Source organism: Rhododendron vialii, chromosome 8a (assembly GCF_030253575.1).
Source record: "Rhododendron vialii isolate Sample 1 chromosome 8a, ASM3025357v1".
Taxonomy (NCBI): Eukaryota; Viridiplantae; Streptophyta; class Magnoliopsida; order Ericales; family Ericaceae; genus Rhododendron; species Rhododendron vialii.
In genome coordinates, this window is record NC_080564.1 from 14,097,200 (window position 1) to 14,104,163 (window position 6,964).

At 35.9% G+C, this 6,964-nt stretch overlaps 1 long non-coding RNA gene and 1 other non-coding gene across 3 annotated transcripts; both read left to right on the plus strand.

The window, feature by feature from the left end:
• Positions 1-1,601: 1,601 nt before the first annotated feature.
• Positions 1,602-1,708, plus strand: LOC131299294 (small nucleolar RNA snoR100). The gene has a single exon (XR_009190679.1). It is a non-coding gene; the product is annotated as a small nucleolar RNA snoR100 (small nucleolar RNA).
• A 1,672-nt stretch (positions 1,709-3,380) lies between these two features.
• LOC131299113 (uncharacterized) lies at positions 3,381-4,194 on the plus strand. Of its 2 annotated transcripts, none has more exons than XR_009190629.1 (3): positions 3,381-3,460; positions 3,611-3,741; positions 3,851-4,194. It is a non-coding gene; the product is annotated as an uncharacterized LOC131299113 (long non-coding RNA). The 2 variants fall into 2 exon arrangements; XR_009190628.1 differs by having other exon boundaries at positions 3,402-3,507.
• Positions 4,195-6,964: the final 2,770 nt, after the last annotated feature.

Here is a 6,964-nt window from a genome sequence, read left to right on the forward strand (position 1 = left end):
TTTTTGTGTGGGACCCAAATGTGGGCCTCACATGCTATTGTACATTTTCAGTGTCCAATTTTTTGGTGCCACTAGCATTTGTGTTTATACTTTAGGGGGTAATTCGAAAATGGGTGTTTGTTGATGGGGGTTGGATATGATTTATCCCTAAATTTGGATGGGAATATCGTATCCGCCACCCTTTTCTTTCTTTTTTTGGCACAACGGAATCCTTTTTTTGTTTTTATCGGAGTTGCAACGGAATTACTCCACCATTTTCTTTGTGCACAGTACACACCCCCCCGTCTTGCTCTTGCGCACACTATACAGCCTGTACAAAATCCCTCAATGCCGTACCATTTTCTGTCATAAAAAGGAAACACCATCCTCTCTACTCTCCATGACCGCCCCCAGGCCTCTCTCTCTCTCTCTCTCTCTCTCTCTCTCTCTCTACAATGGATCTCACAACGGTGAAGCTCCAAAACCAGGACGTCAACTCAGCAACGAATAGTGTGACCAAATAGCTCAACTACAGCAACAGTGGATCTCCGCTGGTACTACACCGCCACCAAAAGAATATTGTGAAAATTATTTTCCTATACAAGAGCTCTCGATCTTTTCCTGCTGTAAAGTGTTGTCCGGAGAAACTATGAAGGCACTTTGCGAAGTGGAAACGGAATACAGGGCTTCCGACGGCTACTCCGAGAACCCGAATGTTGCCAAGCTCCATCGCGGTGCCATAAACGCTATTGAAAGGGTGATGAACTGATACCTATTTTTTGCTCTATTTGTTTTCGATGTTGAATAAACCTTTTTCATCCTTGAATTTATATTTTTATTTAAATCTCTTTTGCTTGTAAAACATATACTGCGTTTGGAACTCTCTGTTTTTTTGTGTGCTTTGCCTGTATAATCTTCAAAGCGGTGTTGGCAATCAGATTTGAGTCAGGTTGTGGGAGTTTTTGTGCGTTTTGGTGTTGTGGGAGTGGGAGTTTTTATGTCTTGTTCAAAAAGAAGATGGGAAACATGTCTTGCTCAGTCGTCGTTCTGTGGGAGTTTTTGTGGGTTTTGGAAATTTTGGTGTTGTTTTGGTCTTGGAGCTTGTTGTATTGATGTTTTGGTGTAATTTGTGCGGGCTTTGGGAGGCATATGCAAGGATGGGATCAGGGGGTCTAGTGGCGGCGGCCGCCACGACAAGAATTTTAGAAAACGCAATTATTATATGTGAAAAAAAAAATGTATTTCCAACCTATATAGTCTCGCCACTGCTAGATTTTTTTTCTTATTTTTTATTATATATTAGTCATAAATCTATTTTTTATTTTTTTTTAAGAAATGAGACCCAAAAAAGTATTCTAAAACTAAATTCAATGGGCCAAAGTGAAATAATATAAATGATGATATGTAATTAAGAAAAAAAACTCCACATTAATTATAACCCTAAAAAACTCAATCTAAAAAATTAAGGGAATTTAATAATAATGTCACTCCCCAAATATATAATGTCACTCCTAAAATGGAGTTCGGTTATCAATTTGGGAAATCCATATAGGGATTTGGGGAGTGACATTATAAATTTAGAGAGTGGCATTATCTTTGTGCAGACTAATGCTATAGACTATCAATGAAGGAAGCATGGTAATATGCACATAAATTGAATTGGGTCTCTAGGTCTGTCCTCTTTGATGTCATTTGGCTTTGATTTGGGGTATAGTTCCACAGCAAAACACGTATAATGGGGCTACTGTTTAAGTGGTATTCTGAGATCAGCCATTTTATACATATTGTTAAAAGTTAGGTCTGTCTCCAATCCTTCTCTGCTCATACCCCCAATGATTGGGGACTACATGGGTTCTGTTGCTGCTGCTGTTGTTGATGCCCAAAATTAAAATTAGTCTTTTTTCATACTCTATGTGCAAATGAAAAACATCATTTACTATAGTTGTTATTATGTTATTTTAATTTTTTTCTAGAACCGATGACTATTAATATTGTAATGCATCTTTTTATTTTTTTAGTATATATTTCGCCACTGCTAGGATAAAATCCTGGTTCCGTCCTTGGGCATATGATTAGCTTCAAGGGGGTGTCAACATGATTGGAATATTCCGATGATCCCGTTTCCCCTTTGTCCATTATTATTTTTTTCAAAATTTAAGTTGAGATGATTAATAGTAATTCTTTCGGTAAGAAACCGAAAATGGGGAAAAAGTGTTTTGGAATAAATATTTCAGTCCAAACAAATTGAGCCTTGATAATTTGTGTATTGTTCATCTAAAGTTGGAACTTCATTTCAAAAATTTGTGTTGGATTTATAAGAGGAAAATTAACGCTGATGCACTTGTAACCTTTTGTGTTAGTTCTATAAGAAGGAGAATATTGACGCAATTGTACCTTATCTTGCCATCAACTATTTGGATTGCTTCATCTCTAGAAACAAATTGCCGGTAATTTTAGTTTATTTCCGAGTTTGGTTCATAATATGTGTTAGGAAATCTCTGGTTGATTCCATTTGATTTTGGAACTCATTTTCAGGAACTTATGTCTTCTGAGAAAGATAATAATAGACTTCTACTTATCGCTTGCCTTGCATTAGCATGGAGGACATGGAATTCAACCTTCGACCTTGCCAAGTTTTTGGTAACCAACTACTAGTTTTATTCTTTGAATGCATTAGTAGCAGTTGATATTCATCAGCGTCTTTCTTTTTTAAATAGAGGAACAGAAAGCCAGAAACCAGCAAGGTTCAAGTTTCGAAAATGGAGTCAACAATTACCAATGCATTGCAATCGCGAATGCAACCGTCAGATCTAAGTTTATTAGTTCAATTCTTCATTCAGCTCTTGGAGTTGAAACCAGAGAATTCATTGCTGCAACTAGTGTATCAGATTATCGTCAGATCTCAAGCGGGTAAATAAAATGATGCTTGAGTCATTTTACTTTCCTTTTTCTCACTCTTGACTACGCAATTGTTTTTGCTAATAAGTTTGAACTTATATTTTGAACATGTGTGTGTGTATTATGACTAGGTTAGGGGTGTGTCTGGATTGGGTGTTGTCTATTTACATTTTTTTGGGCTGCTATTTTGAGTATCATTATTCTCGGTTAATTTACTTAACTCTAATCAGTCACTTATTTTAGTACTAACTTTCACTTCATGTAGTTGGGTCCGTTCGATATCACAGTTTCCATTTTCTACAACTCAGAAAAACCAGATTATCCCTTCTCGTTTTAAAGTCCCTGAAGCACCAATTATTCTGTTTTCCTTGTTTGGTTTGAAACAGTGGCATTTTAGTTAAGTGTTGAATTGACATTTCGTTCAGGGTGCTTGCAATGAGCCGAACTTTTTGGGGATGACATGACCCACAGTTGCCCATACTTTTTAATCCCTAATTTTTTTGACGGGCATCCAACTCGTCCATCTTCAACCCATAATCCATATCTACTCGTACCTACCCAAAACCATCCAAATCCGTCCAAGGTTATACACGTATTTGGTATCTCGATTGTAGATTTCTGTTTTCTTAGGTACTTCATATTTTCCTCTTGCATCCAATCTTGCTGCTTAGAAAATACTTGAGACATAGTTATGTAAGGTTTCCTGATTCTTGCTCTGTTTTTAAATCGTCAGACATTGGATTCACTCAGTTCACGCCGTCAACCATCGTAGCAACTTCTGTTCTCATTGTTTCATTGGAACTGTTCCCGATGCAAGCTGAGAAGTTTAACAGGGTCGTTTTATCTTCCGAGTTCATTCGAGAGGTATATTAAATTTACTAGTAATTATCAATCTCAGTAAATAAAACTCCTCCTCCACAACACACACTCATGCATGTACACACAGTTATAAAGTTCTATATGTCCTTTACAGGACGAGGTGTTTCGGTGCATGAATGACATGCGGAATAAGTTTAAGGGCGATAAGGCCTTGACATGGTCAATTGGTCGTTGGTCTGGGGAAGACATTCCTTTTATGAACTTTGAACTGCACTGGACGAATGGCCCTCAGCCTAAGGTAACCTCAAAGCCCAGCCTTTTTACTATTAGCATAGGGTGGGAACAAATAATAATGTAATATAAAGAAAGAGAAATTTATTTTCTCTAGGTTGAATGAGCAATAACAATCCTTTTTCTTTTGACGTCCTCTGTTTTTCCATTGGCTCTGACATTTGAGGCAATTGAACAACGAAATGTTTTCGGGCTAATATTTTCATGAGAAACTTAACAGAGTGATGGTTGTGTAGTGAACACATTATGCATGGCGTTAATGCCAAAAATGTTGGAAATTATTTGAAATAACTTTTTTGTCCTCATCTGCTTCTAATTGACTAGCATTGATTAAGAGGGCAAAAATGTCATTCCAATTTGATGTTTGTAACCCTAGCACTATCAGTTTTCGTATTAACACCGATTATACTTTTTGTTTTTCTGCGGAGAGCGGATCGGTCTATTAATGATAGTATTTATGTACCATCAGTTTTCTGTAATTTGTTTTGACAGGAGGTGGAAAACTTAGCAGCCCTGATTGAACTACATTGTTTTGAGGTAATCTCTCTCTTCCTCCTTATATGTTTTATATGTGTGTTTATACAAAATGGCCACTCCATCATCTGTTAAATAGATAATTCTACTTTGATTAACAAAGCATCTATGAAACCAACACTAATTAAAGCATGCACAATGTGCACATATTGAGAGTGAATGGTTGGGTCAGAATTAACAAAACATCTAGGAAATCAGCAAGCACAATGCACATCTTAAGGACTAGAGTTGGGTCAGATGTACAAAGCAGGGGTTACTTAATTTGGCAAGTGAGGGTCCTAAGATCATGGAGCCGCTTGGACGTTTGCTAATGTTGTTCGATTTTAAATTTTGAGAGAGAGAGAGAGAGAGAGAGAGAGAGAGAGAGAGAGAGAGAGAGAGAGAGAGAGAGAGAGAGAGAGAGAGATCCCTATGTTGTGCCCCATTATTTGTCAAAATTTAACACATTTAAGATTTAACAGAGATGCTACATGCACAACAATCTAAACACGTGTGTGTGCCTCACATGTTTGTGAGGGATTGCATTTGATGTTATGTTTGAATTATTCACATGTTTGTGAGGGATTGCCTTTGATGTTATGTTTGAATTATTCACATGTTTGTGAAGGGTTGCGTTTGATGTTATGTTTAAATTATTGTGTACCGATACATTTTGCACATTTAATGAGGCAACAACCAACCAAGTGGTCTTGCTACCAAATAGCTCCTTCGGTCTTTATTTTCTGGTATTTCAGTTATGTGTCATTTATTTTTTGCAAGTTAGCTCAGGAGGCCCATAGCTTACCGGTGGCTAGCGGGGTTGCCTAAACCCCGCCTACTAAGTGCATCTCTAACTCTTGACATCAAATTGGGGATGTCAAATTTTTTTTGAAGACTGCTGTGGCATTTTGGCATCTCTAATTTGACATCAAAACCTTATCTCCAACCCTTATGTAAAATTCTATTTATTTGACATCAAATTATCTCTTTCTAACCCTTATGTCAAAATACAAATGGTCTTTTTTTAAAATTTGGCATGGAGGAGGGAAGTTGTCAAAATTGGCATGAGAAGGCTTGCCTTCAAATCCACGTAGGAATTGGCATCAAAGAAGGCTGTTGGGTTGGATTGAATTTTGGTGTCAAATGTTACTGTTAACATGTCCACGTAGGATTTGACATCTCCCGTTGGAGATGCTCTAAGCGTACGTACGATTGCTCTTCTGATTAATAACATATGCTCTGATCTCGTTTGCTAAAAAGAAAAAGAAATTTGGTCTCACCTTCATTTAACACAGCCCTTGAGAATAAAAGAAAAAGAGCCATAAAAACATTCAACTCCTAAAATAGCTCCACATTTGGTTTTGTGTATTCTCATCTATTTGGCATGGCTTTGTTTTCGTTCTATATAATTGCCTTCACCTCTTCAATTGTGAGATTGATATCTCCATTTCAATAATTATGCATATTTTTACTATAATACATCACCAAATTAAAACATTTTTTTCCCTGATCTCAAACTTAGTCTAATTATTGGTATCTTTTGATACATTAACAACTTTGGCATTGAATTTTTTTATTTGGTTAAATTGACGTGAACACTCATTCTAGAAATAGAGAGTGGATTAATTTTCACTCTTTTTTTTTATTTATGTAAATACACCTCATTTCTTGTCTTTAATTGTAAAATTGCCATAATTTCCCTTTTATTTTCATACTATTTTAATAAACTCGAGTATGGGGTTTTTTTTTTTTTTTTTTAGAGAAAAGGACAAAAAAAAAAACCTCGAGTTTTTGGTACCACAAATTAATAAATCTATAATGTTAATTTTCGAGAATCAACAATCAGGAAAAAGTAAAGTGAAACTACAAATGGTTGTGAAAATCGTTTCCTAAAAGAAAACCCCATTTTATTCATGAAATAAAAAAGGATTTAGATTGGGTCCCAGAATGCCTTCCTTTTCTGTTACTGGTAACACACACACTTGGTCCTTCAATTTTTCTCGTTTTGACAACCACTTTCTCTGCGGATCAACAAAAAAAAATGAAAAAGACAACCACTCTCACTCTCTCTCTCTCTCTCTCTCTCATATGTAGGGTTAGCCCGTTCTAGTTTCTTAAAAAATGAACTTTTAAAAAATGAAGATAATTTCAAGCTCAAAAATCATGTATTTACACAAATAATTTTCCTACTAATATAGATCTTGTTTGATAGATTTCATTGAGATGTTTTAAACGATGCAAAAAAAAAATTGAAATATTATTTTTCATTTTCATTATATTTGAGTTTGAAATTACCTTCTTTTTGAAAAAGAAGGTTTAGAAAGAAAGCGGAACGGAGCCACTCGATAAATGCTCGTTCCTATAATATGTTTCTGTACAATCGCCTATTCCACTTAACTACATTTTTTTTTCCTATTCATTAAACCTAATATAGTCTATCCTACGGGATTTGGGGAGGGAAATG